Source organism: Lontra canadensis, unplaced genomic scaffold, assembly GCF_010015895.1.
Source record: "Lontra canadensis isolate GAN:19392208 unplaced genomic scaffold, GSC_riverotter_1.0 scaffold4, whole genome shotgun sequence".
Lineage (NCBI taxonomy): Eukaryota > Metazoa > Chordata > Mammalia > Carnivora > Mustelidae > Lontra > Lontra canadensis.
In genome coordinates this window covers 29,734,966-29,751,950 of record NW_022630998.1, presented here as the reverse complement: position 1 = coordinate 29,751,950, position 16,985 = coordinate 29,734,966, and positions in this window count along the sequence as shown.

Below are 16,985 nucleotides of genomic sequence, written 5' to 3'. Positions count from 1 at the left end.
TGATGGTATTTTGGGTACTTAATAAAAAAAAAAATCGTCAGAGGCTCTGTGTGTACAATGTAAATACAGACATTAAAATCACTTTTAGCTTCTTAGTAACTTTCATAGTATTTCCGAAAATTATACTGAAACACATGACTTTGCAGAATGGGTTAAGGTTAGTTTATTTTGAAGACTCTACCTGAATATGTGCTTGGGTTAAAGGAGAGACCGTGTGCATTAATAATTCAAAACGCTACCGTTTATACTTGCCTAATTATAAAAAGCTCTTCACTGAATCTGTGGAGTGGAGTGTCTGTATGTTACTAAACTCTCTGCACCATTAGCTTTCCCCTTCTGTTTAGAAGTGTTTAACTGAGAAGCAAATGCTACTGTAAATATGCCAGGACTTTGCAAGGGATAGAGCATTAAACATTACGAAGATCCCACTATGTAAGGATCCCTAGAGTAGGTGCCCGAGGGCCCAAGATCAATATTTTGTGGTTTCCGTCTCTGATGAATTTATAGTGTAGAGAGAGGAACAGACCCACAGGCAGTTCATCTCATATAATTTTTAAGTTGGTATTGAGGCAGAAGCATTACAAACATTTTGGGGAACAGAGTATTGACCCCATCTGGTAAGGTGTGGTAATGTTTGAACTCAATCTTTCAAGATAAAAGCGAGTCATAGAGCCAGTCCTTGCACCTGGAACGAGGGAGCAATTTCAATCTGTTTTTTTTTTTTTTTTCCCAAGTCCCGCCATGGCCAGTATGTTGAGTGCAGGTGTGCGGGCTGTGTGCTGCAGCCTAGCCTGTGATGTTCTGACTTGCTCTCTTAGGCTGTTTTATAATTCATCTGCCTAGAGGAGGCACCTTTCTGTCCTCTCTCTACTGAAAATGGTTCCTTTTTGTATTTGTTCACTTAGAAGGGGCACTTATACATTTATACAAGTTATTTGTATAAATTAAGCAATATATACAATGCTACTGTGCTTTTGCCTTGCACTGTTGATCAGAGGGTGAGGTCTTCTCTTCATATCATCTCTAACTCAAATTTTCTAAGCATCTACTATCCCTTACTTTCTCTTCTAGAAGCCTCCAACTATCCTGAACTTTCTGCCCATAGGTGGCCAAGAGCTAGCAGATTGAGAAGTGGATGGAGAGGGTAGGTCTGCACTCCAGGCTACCTGTGGTCTAGATCCAAGTCAGTAACAAACTGAAGGAAACTTAGGCAACTGGGTGACCAGTCAAGGCAGTGGTTCTCAAAAGGCAACAGCTGTACAATTAGTCTCCAGAAAAGTCGGCTTCCAGGGACTTGAGGTCTCCCCACTTTCTTCTCCTTTCTACATGGTGTATGCCTTCCTCCCGTTGGGTTGCTTCTAGAGACTCTACCCGTGCAAAACTTCCTGTGCCATAGCTCCAAATCTTTGTTTTCCGTTGTTATTGGGCTTTGTTTATGTTTCTGCAGTGGCTGATTCTCATCTCTCTGACCCTCTGCAGCCTTGGGAGAGGGAAGATGTCCCTGGGGGAAACAAGTGGAAAGGTTCAGAGAAGTAAGTTCGGAGAAGGTGTGTGTATATAGGGAAAAACAGATTAAAATCGGGAAACACTATATTGCCACATGTGTATATGCTGGAAATCACTTTCAAAAGAATGTTTTAGAAGTACTTAGGATGGTGGCCAGTCCATATAGTCCCTTGTTTTATCTGAACCCTTAATTCAGTGAAACTCAGTCTCTCAGAAATAGGTCTGTAGTACTGGTAATGAACAGTGTGCAACAGAATATCAGAACTCCAATCATAAAGAGATAAGCTTGGTCAGTCACTATCTTTGAAGTGGTTAGGCAAATATTAACCCCATAGATAATGAAGAATTGATAGTAGTTTAAATTTCTGTTCTACTCCTTGAGGGAGACCAGAGGAGCCTTAAGAGTATTCAAAAGACTTTGAGGCCCTTGGCCGGCTAAGTCAGTAGAGCATGCGACTCTTGATCTCGGGGTCCTGAGTTTGAGCCTTTAAATTTCTTACTAGGCATCTCTAAGGAGCTCCAAGGAAAAGGTTGCAAACTGGGAAGCCTGACTTTGAACAGAAGTCGTGTGATCTTCGGGAAGTCCCAACCCAGCAGTCTTACTTCTACTTAAAAGTGGGACACAAAAGTCTGATCCTTAGCCAAGAAACCCAGCAGTAGTGATTGGGTTATGAACACTGAGGAGGGTATGTGCTACGGTGAGTGCTGTGAAGTGTGTAAGCCTGATGATTTACAGACCTGTGCCCCTGGGGCTAATAATACATTTTATGTTTTTAAAAAAAAAAAAAAAAAGAAACCCAGCAGTATCTGTTTAGTAGCAATCAACTGGCAAGTAAAATAGATATTTCAGAGAAGAAATGTGCTGGTGTAGAACTATCCGGACAATTGGAGGGTGAGATAATTTGATCCCGTCTCCTGGAAGAGATGGTTATTGACATGGAAGCATGACCTAGAGAGATTGAACGAATACTTCTCCTTAGAGTGGGCTGGTTCAAAGTAATTTTTGGCATGGTGACCAAAATCCTGCAGATACTTTCCCATCACCGTCTACACCACCTTATGTTAGCACTTGACAGGTGCCAGCTGAGGACCCCTTGTGGCATGGTTGTCTGCACGCCTGGGGTTCTGTGTGATGTCTGCTTACTAGGTCCTACCCTGCATGTACAGCATTGGTATCTCTGAGGGTGAAACCAAAGAATCTGTTCTTAGAATGAGCCCGAGTAGTCAGAATCCTTGATTAGAGAGTATCGTCTACTCTCGATAGTGCCGAGAGGAGAATATTTAGATCTGTTTTCACAAAGGAGGTGCGGACATAAACTTAACATGCAGATATTCCATGGTAAGCAGATACCTCTTTAGGCAAAGACTACAGAGATACACTGCTATTTCGAAATAAGAGCAGATAGAGGAGAAAGAAGGGGGAAAAATCTGGTATTTACATAGTGGCCTGCCTATATCTAAAGTGATAAATGTGAGGGGTACCTGGGAGGCTCAGTGGGTTAAGCCTCTGCCTTCGGCTCAGGTCATGATCTCAAGGTTCTGGGATCGAGCCCCGCATCGGGCTCCTGCTCAGTGGGGAGCCTGCTTCCCCTTCTCTCTGCCTACTTGTGATCTCTCTCTCTCTGTCAAATAAAAAAATAAAAATAAAAAAAGTGATACATGTGCATAGATAAATTGCACTGAACATTAGGGTGGTATGCTGGGAAAGGTGGAACCACTAGCTTTTTGGGGGAAAAAAGTCCTGATTTGTATAGCATTTGTACAGCATTGCTGATTTGTGTGGTATAAGTACTTCCACGTTCATCAGTTTTAAGCTACCAGTGAGTTAACAACCGCTAGCAAAGTTCTTGAAATTGTAATAAGTCAATTCTTACGAACAAGTATCAGCCAGCTCCACTGTATTTATATCTGTGATTTCAAAGTTAACTTTGTAATTTACTTATTATATTGGACAGTACGTAGTTTCTTCTCCATGTCCCTGACAGCATTCATATTCCCATGTATTTTTGTCCCCTTTTGCTGCTCATTGTGTATCATTATGATTTTGATAAGCTAACATGGCCAGTACACTTTTCATTTCGATTGCTTTTCTGGAATTCTGCATCTTCAGTGCACTTTTGAAAAGGAACAAAGAGACCTTTATAATAGTGGTGAAAAACTAACAATGAGTACTAGATGAAGTTAAGGGTATTTTTAAAAAAAGTATTTCTTTTTTTTTTTTTTTTAAGATTTTATTTATTTATTTAAAAGATTTTTTATTTATTCATTTTGAAAGAGAGATCACAAGTAGGCAGAGAGGCAGGCAGAGAGAGAGGAAGGGAAACAGGCTCCCTGCTGAGCAGAGAGCCCGATGTGGGGCTCGATTTCAGGACCCTGGGATCATGACCTGAGCCTAAGGCAGAGGCTTAACCCACTGAGCCACCCAGGCGCCCCTATTTTATTTATTTTTTTGACGGAGAGAGGGAGTAGGAAGAGAGGCAGGCACGGGGGCAGGAACAGGCTTCCCACTGAGCAGAGAGCCCAAGTACTTGATCCCAGGACTTGGAGACCGTGATCTGGGCCTAAGGCAGAGGCTTAACCCACTGAGCCACCCACGCACCCCTAAAAAAATATTTCTAAAACTAAGTGGCATCAATATGTCAGATACCATCTGATTCTTTTTTAAATTTCTCTTCTGAAAAGTAATTTGTTTCCTAGACTTGGAGGATAAGGAGGTACATCTGGCTCAATTGCTAGAAAACTCTTAAATAACTGTGCTGGATATTCACCGAGAAGTGGGGGCTGATGTGCTCTGGCAGCCAGTGGGTCTGGCAGGGAAATATTTGTTGTATAATTTTCTGAAGAGAAAAAAGGCATGGGAGAAATCTGGGGGAGTTCTCAGCACGGTATCTAAAGATAGCCACATAAATTTCTTTTAGAGGAGGAGGTTAGTGAGAAAGGTATATTTTGAGGAAGTTCCTCAAGATAATTCTGACTGACTTATTACACCATCTATGGGCTGCTCCCCATTTCTTTGCCCAATCCACCCTCCCTTATGAAATATGTAGGCAGGACATAGGTAAATGCTGGATTAGAGTTAGGATTAATTCAGTTCTACAGAAAATGCTATTTTTAGAGGATGTTAGGAACTAGGAATTTAGTTTTACAAAGCATCATTACATTTTTCTCCTGAGTAATTCAGCTAAAGTAATGTGGGCTAATTAGTGGGGAGGAATATTGTGGTGAGACTGGTTAAAAATGAGAAATACCTGAATTACATGTTGTTAAGGACTGAATTGTGTCCCCTACCCCCTTCACAATCTGAAGCCTTAAACCTATGTGTGGGTTTGTATTTGAGAATAAGGCCTTTAGAGTGGTAATTAAACTTAGGTGAAGTCATAAGGAGGGACCCTAACTTGGTAAGAATGGTCTCCTTATAAGAAGAGCAGGATAGGGGCACCTGGGAGGCTTAGTCATTAAGCGTCTGCCTTCAGCTCAGGTCATGATCTCAGGGTCCTGGGACAGATCCCGCACTGGGCCCCCCTGCTCGGTGGGGAAGCCTGCTTCTCCCTTTCCCACTCCCTCTGCTTGTGTTCCCTCTCTCACTGTCTCTCACTCTGTCAAATAAATAAATAAAATCTTTAAAAAAAAGCGGGGGGGGGGCAGGATAGCTCCACTATCCCACTTGCCCTCTTCCTGCCCTCCTCACCCGGAACCCTCCCCCTCTGTGCCCACAGAAGAAAGACCCAAGAGGCATGTCCTCACCAGAATCCAATTTGTGATGCCTTGATCTTAGTCATGCCAGAACTGTGAGAAAATAAATTGTTGTTTAAGCACTCAGTTTGAGGAATTTTGTTAGGGCAGCCTGAGCAGATTAATGTATGTATATTCTAAAATGATGCATTTTAGTACTTTCAAGCACATAAAATAATTAAAAACAGGCCAATTATTTTTTTAACCACTATCAAAACAGTAACCGCTTACACTTGCAGAATTCTGTTCCTGTTGCTTCTTCATCTTTTTTGGGCAGGCGCAGTCTAAGTTTCTCTGCTAGTATCAACCCATCTAATCTCACAGGGCCATTAAGCCGGTACTCACGTTATTGTTTATCCTGCATTACAAAATGAGGAAACGGAGGTGCAGGAGTTTGAGGAATTTGCTCAAGGTCCCGGATAAAGTGAGTGGTGGCATCTTTGAACACATCGTTCTGACTCAGGAGCCCAAGCTCTTACTCATTATGCTAAAAGAACAGTTTGTGAAATAGGATCATCTTGTGCTTCTTTAAAGTTTTATTTTTCTAAATTGCATGAAGTTTTTGTTGTGGTTTTTTTTTTGAACACGAAGCTACCCTTTGTCCAAGTTATTCCCAGGGTAATGGGGGTGAAGGGTAATAATAAAAATTCATCTAGGCTTTTTTAAGAATTCATCCTTCCTGACCCCTACCCTTAGTGTAGCCATAGTGACCCCCTGCTACTGCTACTGATGGGGAGGCATCACATACCTCTGGAGTGCTGGGAAGGAGAATGTCTGAGAACCACTGGTTAATAGCATTAGTTTTTATTTATTTATTTATTTTATTACAACTAATACTGATGGGCCTGAATGACTCTCTAGCCTGTAAGTTCCGCTTACTTGATGACACATGTAGGAGACTATGCACAAACATAATTGCTCCAACAACAATGTTTTTGGATCTTCAGCCATACTGACAGGTATGAGTAAATCCAAAAAAGTGAATCAGAGTTTGTTTTCATGGAGTTTCCATCATACTTAGCAAAAATAGTCCAATACATCTTGGAGAAAAAAATGTTAATGTGAAGAAAACTTTAAAGTTGAGATGGAAATATTTTCAGGCAGGACTCTGTTGTACTATTTAATTTTGCAAAGAAATCTTACTCTCCCCAACATAACTTAAGGTGGGTTTTAAAACAAGTACCTCATTGTGATAGGTTCTTACGTATATTCCTCTGTGTGGGAGCATTAAGGATAAAAAGTGAAGTGAGAAATCACATGGTAAAGGAAAAGGAGCTGTTGTGCTCACCAGAGATAAGATAGTCTGTACGAGTGCATGTGGCGTCGGCTCTGGGTGCCTTACTATTTTAAGGGACATAGAGTTGAATAGCTTGCATAGATCTCCTTGACGGGATAACTCACTTTACCACTTTGCTCTCCATGTTTTTGTCCAAACTCCAGTTAACGTTCTGCTGGAGAACAGAAATAGTTGATTTCTACGAATAAATAATGATGGATCTGTAGGGTTCGTTAATTTACCCTGGTGTAGGTTTTCCTTGTAGCCCTAAGTGTTCCCCTACAGCTGGGTGATTGGAGTATCCCACGTGTTCTGGCTTCCTAAAAAGGAAGAAAGGGCTGGCTACTGCACAGTTTTTTGTGTGTTTTTTTTTTTGTTTTTGTTTTTGTTTTTCTTTGAGTATCTGTATCTAATACACACACACACATTTCCTGACTGAAACAAAGGGTGACTCGGTGGCATCAAGAGCCTTCCTGTTGTTGCTGTATTTGGTGTCTTCCTGCATTCTTCCCTCTGGCTCCACAGATCCCCTGTCATGCCCATTTGCCTGAACTTTGAACCTCCGTTGGCACCTTCTTGCAGTAGTTAAGCTCCTGTCTCTGTGTAAGGTCTTCAGCATTTTTGAGGATTCTTCTTTTGTTTCATAGAATCACTATCTAGGCATTAAATTTTGGTTCCAATAATTAGAATTCCATTTATTAAAGTTATAGGTTCAAAAACTTAGTACTTGCAGAGTGAGTTTCTATCTTTAGCTTATAAATTTCCCTATTAGAATTTTTAAGTCTAGCACCTTGGAACCATCATTTTAAGATATTTTGGGAATAGTATTTGGCACCATTTCACCTTCAAATATACTTGGCTAAATTTATAGAATAAATACTATATATTCAATATGGTTCTTAAAGATTTCACTTGTCCAAAAGGAAAGACCTCTCCAAAATAAAAAAATGATGACTTTTTGCATAGTAAATATCTCCAGTTAATATGACAAACTTATAAATGCCTTTAATTTTCTTAATAACTACACAAAATAGTGTGACTTTTAACTGAATGCTGCCCTGTGTCCCCTCGTCCTCAGCTGAGACCTGCCTCTTTCTGCTCAGCTTCTTCCTGGCTGTCATAAGCTGGTGAGAATCTCCTTTAGAGTAAAAGCCATGGAAAGATCGATATCCCACAGAGCAGTTCCTTCCCTCAGTTTCTGCCTGGTTTTGGTCCCTCTCCATTGCTTTCAAAAAGTTGATAAATAATTTGTCCAAAGTTTAGTTGGACCAGAAGCTCTTGAAAAATATAAGGAGAGGGCTGAGTGCACGTAAAGACATCATAGATCATTACCCAACAACAAATAATGTCTTCTTTAATAGGCTAAGGTGGAAGATTTAAATGCAGAATTCATACGTGTCTTGCATGATACCGATAAAGTAACATGGTTAAAATTTTGTTGTGCGGCCAGCAAAGCTATTGACTTAGGCTGAAGCTGCCATTTCCTTTGTGTGACCAATGGTGTTCTGGAGTTGGCAGTGGCTCAAAATTGGTCTTGAAAAACCTGGTTTTAGAACCCATGTTGTCTTTTGTTCTTCCTCAAGTGGCTTAGCTACCCAACGAATAGATGCCTGGTCTTATGGCCTACAAACAAAGAACGGGTATTCCTTTAGCATATCGAGACACTTAAATGCAGAGTTTGGTAACTGTAAGTCCTATGAGTTTAAACTTGTGAGCGAATTTGTTATTCCATTTGAAATTTCTACTAAAAAATGCCTCATTAAATGCTATGGGTAAAAAGCAGCAAGGAGTAAGTACAGAGAAGGATGGTAGAAGAGAAGATAATTTGCAACAAAACATTACACATAAAATGTATTTGAGGGGGAAAAATGGAACAAAGAAAGGTAGGGAGCTGGGATAACGGTCTCCAACAAGAGCGTAACCACTTTTGTGAACTAATCTAAGGCAATCTGGCTGGTCAACAATGTCAGGTCACAGAAATAGATGTGCTGCCTTCCTGTTACCAGGTGATGTTTTATGATGAAAGCAAGTCTTAGTTAAACCCTATTTGTTCCTAATGTACATTTATTAGTGAACTGAAATAAACAGTCATAGAATCAGTTCTTGTTTCCTCTGGAACATTCATCTCTCTCTGTCCTCAGCAACTCTGAGAGGTAGCTGACCTGATTTAGCCTGAGGCCAATGCAAGACTATTTTGAAGGCCACGTCAGCCAGCACTTACTGGGGTCAAAGGAGAGTTGTCCCCGAGATGGAATGGGCCAAGGCCTTCAGGGTCTTGGGTCTCAAGTGCTTCCCAGTTTGGGTTTGTTGAATGTTGAGGCCCTCTTCCTTAAGTCTCTTGTCCCCTCTAGCCAACCATGTATTTCAGAAACCATTCATTTTAGCAATAAAAATTTACTGCTAAGATTTCTCTGTGATCAACAAAACTTGTAAAGATTTTGATAAAATACTTGAAGTGCTTAAGTGTACTTCCTGAGTGTGGATTCTTCTGTAATCTTTCAGATGGTAACTGAATGCCCCTGCCTTGAGTGTTAAAACTGATCTATACCAGCATACAAGACCTACTTACTGATGGATTTTAAAAGTCATTTTCTACACAGATACTAAAATAACTCTTGATGACAATCAGATTTATCTGGAATGCCTTCACCCAAATGAATGGATTTGAATTGCCACCCATGCACTGAGGTAGACACGGCTAATGAGTCAGTAACTGCTTTCTGCTTTGGTTAGATTACAGAGTCAAAGAAAATCAGAAGTTTCAGTCAAGATATAGTCAAGATAAGTTTAATATCCAACGTTGATTTCATTTCAATATCTAGGTAGTAACTAACATTTTCCATTTCACATAGCGCCTGACAGCAGCTTCAAGCAATACACATTTGATATTTGTAGTCATTAAGCATTAGGGCTTTTTTCTAATGGGGATGGGTAAAGGGGGAGGCAGATCTGTCCTAAGTATCTCAGCTTTGAGACATCAACAGTGGTGATGATTGCTCAGGAGCTGTCGCAGCAGCAAGAGACCCCCTATGAGGAAAATAGAGATAATTACAAACAACCGTCACAGCTGTTAGCAGCAGCACTCAGAACACATCCTCCGCATGAAGAGGATTGCTCCTGATGCATCAGACAACGAGCCACACTCAGTCACTGGGACGGATCCAGAGCGGAGACCGTCTAAGACAAAGCCAACACTAGTAATTGCCGGAGAGGTCAAAACTGAAGTCCAGTTTGCCTTGCATGAGAAAGTTTTAATCATTTCAGAATTAAGACCTAAAGGCTTAACATATTTTGCATAAGAGCTTCATTCTCTAGAGGTTACTTACCAATCAACTCTGCAAGCTTTCTTACCGTACTTAAACATTTCCTATAGATGGCACTTGAATCATTATGCTGATTTTCCCCAACTGCATAAAGAGCCATTCTTCCTGCAGTTACTGGGCTCTGCCATTCAGGAAACATTTCATTGCTCCTTGACAGGGACATAGAATTTTCAGTAGCCAGGGCTTAGTTAGGTTTGACTGTTCTCCAGAAAAATAATTATGATTTATTCGAGAATATTCATTTTTGGAAATACTTGTTCATTTCCTGTGAAGCATACTTAATATTGGGATTGTTTAGTAACTGTCTTTTCCCCTCTTATTTCTTTTGCATTAATATCTTACAAAACCCACAAAATAACCAGCAACTGTGAGGAGTTGAGGGATAGAGAAAAATAAAACACGTGTAATAATAATAGTAGTGTAAGTCGAACAGATTAATTTAAATTCTGTTAAAATCATATACTGCTTTGAAACAAACAGCATAATCACAACATATAAAAATTTAGAAATAAGGTAGAGGAAGATAATACTGCCATCACTGCTTTTCTTTGTGTCCCAAATCTACATATCCTATTAACATAAATTATATGTGTTTGAAAAGTTTATTGTCATGCACAGAAAAGAGGTTTTGAATTTGGCAAAGTGTTAGTAATGTGTTTGCTTAAGGGACACTGAATGAAAAAATATAGTGATGGATTTAGTTTTTGTTTGAAGGAAGTGTGGGTTAGCTGGCCTGTGGTGAGAATTAGCTGGAAGTATCATTTGAGACCAAAATCTACAGATTAGTTTCAGCCTTGTCCATAAACGAGCCTGCGTGGAAAAATGTATAGAGGAACATCTCTGATCCTAAGGCAAGCAAACAATGATGGGTGTAGATTAGGTAACTTAACTAGAGCGGAGGGATTTTAAGGTAATTCTTGTATCATTCCTGTTCTGTTTGCTCTTAAAAGAAGGGTGAGGTCGGTTCCAAACCCATAGTGGTAATTCCTTCTTAGAAGTCTGGAAAGTAGTCCCATTTCTTTTCCAGATTTTAGTGTTTTCCTTTCCAACCCCCTCTCCTCCCAGTCTGATTTCCCTCCTGTTAATGCTGATTTTGGAAGGAACTTACTGGAAGAACATACTTTTTCCATGCTCCTAGACCCATATCACTGTGCAGATAGGTCATGAGTAAAGTGACGACCATGGGAAAAACGGCACACGCTCCTTTCCTGCATCTTTTATCTGTGCCAATTAATCATAAACCAAAGAATTTCTGAGTGTATCCAAGTACATTTTAGGTATAAAATATTTTAAGCATTGTGACATATATTTTACATGATCTGAACAATAATCCCAAAGAAGAAAGGGAAGATGTTCTTATTATTCATCAGACTCTAAAAGCATCTCATATTTATAGAGCATCTTCCAATATGTAAAGTGTTTTCATACAACCTTCTCAATCCAGCTTCAAACAAATTACCGTGGTATCAGGACAATTTACAAGAGAATAAGTATGAGTAGTTAATATTCACAAAAATTATTCAAGGTCACTTATGACCAAAGAAATACAAATTAAAATTACCAGAAAACATTTTTACCTATCAAGTAATTGAGGAAATGACACCCTCAATTTGGTCAAGGGCGTGTGTTGGCAAAGAGGATACTGTTGTTAGAGGCTGCTGGTATGCTTAGAATCTGTTATACCCTTTCTGAATAGTATTCTGGCTCTAAGAATTCACTCAGGGTAAGTGGGAGATAGCAACAAGGTTTATGTTTAAATGAATTCATTATAGAGTTATTTCTAATACAGAATATAATATGAGAAACCATTTATTTGGGCAAAGGTAATTTGAGGCAGGCATTTTGGAACATGAGGAAATCTTGCAAATGGAGGCCCTATAAAGTGAAACAAAAGTTGGAGGAAGGGAGCAGGGCAGAAAGAAGTAGGGAGCAGAGAAGCCTAATCCTATGTACTGCTCATCCCTTGAGTTTCAGGTTAAGAACAACAAAATGCTTGTTTAATTAAGGCACTGTTCCTTCAGGATTCAGTTGTTAGAGCCCAACCTAATTTTGGCATAGCCATACTTGCTGGTTTATGTTAGGTACCAATGCATTTACTTAATATTTAAAAATAGGTTTTAGAAAAACGTCAGTCCCTTTATTATGAGCACAGAAACTGTGTTATTAGGGAAACAGTAGGAATGAAACTGTATTGTAATCACTGTCTTGGTAACCACTGCAAAGCCTATAGATACTGAAAATCTAAAGTTATTTTAAAAACTATAGAAATAAATGTCTCTGATTAAACTGCTTAGGTAATATTCTTTCTTCTGATTCTAAGACTTGATGACCCTGAGATTTCTTTTAGCTTTATGAGTCTATGGTTGATTTAGCAGCCACATTTATTATTTGAAGAAAGCAAGAAAGATGGTGTTAAATGTTCCTCAAAATGGAATTGAGGTTTTAATTATTACTGGACATATGGAAGAAAGAGACACTGAGTAGCTCAATTCCAAGCCCGAGAAATTTTTAGGTGAACATTTAAAAATACAACAGTGTGCCTGTTCAATTAGGAAGCTGTTGCTGTTTGCTTATTTGCTTTCACTGGGCAAAAAAATTGGCCACTCTAGTCATTGCAGCACTTCCAAATTCGTAAAAAGAAAACTTCTGGTAAAGTACAGATTAATATTCCCTTAATTTCTACTTACACGAAATCAATGCCGCAAAAACTATGTAACTTTTTGGCTGTGGATGTGTATCTTGTGACATAAATTTTAAGGGCCCCATAACAGTTAGTGAAATCTGCAAAACTAGAATCAATATATTGGTTTATAGGAAATTTTCAAGTTCTTCTTTTCTGAACTATTATAGTGAAGATGGGAGACTTCTCAACTATCAAAACCACATTAAGGAATACAGTGTTTCTCTTGCTCAGATGCCCTCTCAGAAAATTTGTTCCTTTTTTTTTCAGGTAACAACCCTCCTATTTAACTTTTCTATAGCATCTTACTTTATGTAACATTTTCTTCTTTCTCTCTGTCTCCTTTCCTTTCCTCTTTTCCTTCTCAGTTACTGAGATTAAAATGTTGCTGCTGTAGACAAGGATGTTGGGAAATGGTGGCTTTGTCTGGGCATCCCAGGAGGCCTCGAATACTCCCTCGAATGACTTATGCACGTGGATGCCGGTACAGACGAGCCTGGAGGGCAGTTTGTACCTGCAAGCGTCCACAGTGGAGAGCAGAGGATGCTCTGTGTCCGGAGGACATGTGACCCCAAGGGGAGCTCTGCCCTTCTAAAAGCTGTGCCCATGGCCGTCTGCACTTGATTTCTGTTCTGTAGCAGCTCACTTCTTGTTCCTCACCCCTCTGTCCATCTTTGTCCATCTAGTTTCTTTCTTCGTTGCTGTGTCTTCCTCTAACTTACAAATCTGAAGCTTGGCTATTCCTGATGGTCCATATTCTTCCTTGTACTCCCTCCCTTCGGGGGCTGTTGTTAGGCTTGTGGCTGTCCTTAGTTATGAAGGCAGACAGCAAATGTTTTTCTCTAGCTCTGGCTCTGGATTCCTCACTGGACATCAGTACTAAAACTCATTTTTTTAAACCAAACTCATTCTCTTTCCCCCTATCCAAACCATTCCTTTGATGTCACATTTTTGGTCCTGTATCACGCTTCTCTAGTCATCCAGACGCAGAAAGTCTGATAGCCTTTCCTCTAATCAGACATTCCTTTGCTGTATCTCCTGCATCCATCCTTTCCTTTCCATTCCCACTGATACCACGCAGGCTCCATCCGCCCCGAGATCAGTTGGACTGAATCTGAAAGGCCACACAAAGATTAGCTTATGCTCACAGCGTTTTTAGCCTTTCCCTGGTCTAGTTCTCCCTGCATATATCAATCTTCTTTAAGGTTAATCTCCCTTGCCTTTGGGACTAAATCTCTTTATACTGCATCTGAAGGCTTGCACAGTTTACCCTTTATATACCTTTGGAGCTAATCTAGGTTTCTCACACAAACCTTCCATTCCAATCCAATTCCTTTAACATTGTTTTCCCCCCGCCCCCCGCCATGCCTTTGTTCACACAGTTCTCCCTATGCTGAGATCTTGAATATGATCCTTTAGCAAAATCTCACCTTTCTCTAAGGTCTAACTGAAAAGTTCAGCCCCTCTCATGAGCTTCACTCAACATGAAATGATATGTGCTGCCTTTTAAACTCAATCATGTTCTGTAACGTTTTTGGTTATTGGTTTTATGATGCTTGGTAGCTTTATCTTTTAATACATTTTATCTCTAGTTTTAGATTATAAACTACATGCGGGCAAGGAGATGATTTGTATTTTCCATAGTTAATAGTAAGGCACAACCAATCAGTTTACTGATTGCTCTCTGGAGATTATGTCATCTATTATAAACACCTTTCATCTCCCTTCTTGCCATGAGTCGTAATTCTGAAAGTTATTATTCAGAATAGCTACCTACAAAATAAGGGTTGAGTTTTTCCTGATGATATATGTGCTTAGTTTTTTCCCCACGTGAATGCCAATGTGGGTTTTAGTCTCTCATTATTTTCTTCCACTCTTGGGGAACTCTTGGGGTAGTCAGAGCTCTAGGGCTCTATGTGTCCTTGGTAAGTAATATCGTTGTGCACAAAAAAGTCAGTCTCAGGAAATTAGCAAAACAAATTTCTTCATTGTATAACCACAGGCAAAATTGCTGGGTTTAAGCTATGTAAGGACTCAGGACTGGCCCTTAAGAAGGTTTTTCCATCACAATCCGTAAAAGCAAAGACCTTTCCAAGGCTAAAAGTTACACATGATCAAGTTGGGGGCCAAAAAAACCAATGAAAGACTTTTCCCAGAAAGACAGCGTGGTCTTCTTGGTCAGGGGAAATGATCTCCCTTTCCACTCCGTGTTGTGTGCTGACAGTTAAGCTCACAGTGGGCTCCTTTTCAGCTTCTGAAAGCAAAGGTTGGTAGTTGGCAGTAAGAAAACCAGTACAATTAAAGCAACTGTCTAATAAAAAAAAAAAAGCCACATTGCTTAAATTTCAGCATGAAATAAAAATATTTTAAATACATGGAATTCGTTTTCGAAAAAGCAGTTCACATAATTTGCAGTACTTACTCTTTTGAAAAAAGTGTAGGAGAGCTTGACCAGAAAATGATGCGGTGGCTGCAGGAGAGAGAGAGAGTCCTTTGTTCTCAGATGGCAAGTAATTTTGACTTTCTTATATATTGAAAGCAGCATTGAGATAGTCTTCCTAGAGTTGCAAAGATCTATAGAATCCTCTCTCTGAAATCATTTTTATTGATTCATCTATAAGCAGAAATATTAGAATCCAATTTTGTGTAAACTGCTTTCCAACAGGCATTCATTAAAATATGCCATGAATATTTTCCATGGCCTCTGTTTTGCATTTCTTTTCTAGGCAAACTGAACTACTAAATGTTCACTTGGTGTAATTGCCCACCTCTGAATCTCAGTTCTCATTATCTTTCCATCAGAAATCCTGAAGGATTGCTGTATGTAAACAACCCAATCCTAAATTCGTTATGGTAGACCTAATGACCCGCATCTTGTAGCAGACAAATACGGATCCAAGTTCAACCTAAATTCTATCACACACAGTTGTGTGGCTGCCTGTTAAACATCATCTTACAACTAACCAAGGAGGGAACCTTGAAGGGGTTAAAGCAGCGGGTGTACAAACCATGTTTGCAGTTGGAATGGTGACCTTAGAAAAAAATATTAGCGTCTCTAATTTTTGGATTTGATGATATTTGCTGAAAGAGCAAGAACATGCAGTTCTTAACCTCTAGATTTCATTTTCAGGACTCCATTCAGCATTTTTACTGCACACCAAATCTGCAGTCATTTCTAGGGCTGTTGATGGCCTCTTGTCTCAGCCAGTTCAAGCGGAGGTTAAAGTTGACTGCTTCAGTGGTGCTCCCTAGTCCCAAGTGGGGCAACTCTCTGGTTTTTTGGCAGTGTGTGACTTTCAGTATTGCTTGCGATCTGTATTTTGATGGCGAAGGTTTTTAGACTTTGTTTTTGAAGTAAGAACTTTTGGTTATTTCCTTGAGGGTCCTAGCTTTAATTAATCGTGTTTAGCATGCTTAGAAATGAAAGAAACAGCATCTGATTAGATGATTACGAGAGACTTCTGAGCAAAAGGCAAAAACCTAACTTTGAAGGAAGTGAGTGAAACTCCTGGATGGACCTGACTTATATGTGGTTCTTAATCAAGAATTGCTGAGAGTCATTGTGTCAGTGTCTCTGCTGAAGTCGCCTTGTGTATTTGTCAGGGTGATTCTGTAAAATAGGTACGCATAGGCTGTGCTGGGGACTTCTGCAATTTTAAATGGCTTCTGTTTTAATGGTGAGGGTGCAGGTGTAATTGTGCCATCATTTCTATGTAATGTAGATCAAATATGCCGGTTTGCACTAATCTCAGTTTTTACCCAAGGGTAAGAACAGAACTCCCCCCCACCAAAAAAAAAAAAAAAAAAAAAAGAAAGAAAAGAAAAAAAAGAGTCATCTAAAATCCATTCAAGTGGCTCTTAGGGCAGAGACATCTTGCCATTTTATCTGGGTTTTTTACTATTGGATATGTATACTTTAAAGGATAAGGACCCACCTTTGCTGCTCCATGGGAAGAATCTTCCTGTAAATGAAGCCAACCCCCCAAAAAGCAGAGGTAATAATTTAGGGTAGTCCATTCATTGTTGTTCTTTACTTAAACCAACTTCAGTAGGGTTTTTGACATTCCCAGTCAAAAGAATTCCAGGATTCCTTTCCCATTCTGTACAGAAGAAGTTACCTGGCTTCACCTAAAATTCACGGCTGATTGGTGGCAGGCCCAGGGTTTGAATACAAATCTCTCTGCTTCCAGAGCCACAGTCCTGTAATGACCCTGAGAATAGCTTGGGGAATCTTGGGACCAGTAAGTGACTTAAGATGTCAAGATGGCCGTGGGCTCTGACTCCAAGTTACGCTAACCGTTTTCTTCCCGAGAGGTTTTCATGTGTCCTGAAATGAGGGAATCATTTTTGCAGGACGGATATAACCCAGCAGATTCTAGCACATACCCTCTGTTTTTGTGGAGACAGTTTTGAAGAACACTTGCTGATCTTAACCTTGGCAAATGACAGTGTTCTGTAGAAATTGCTT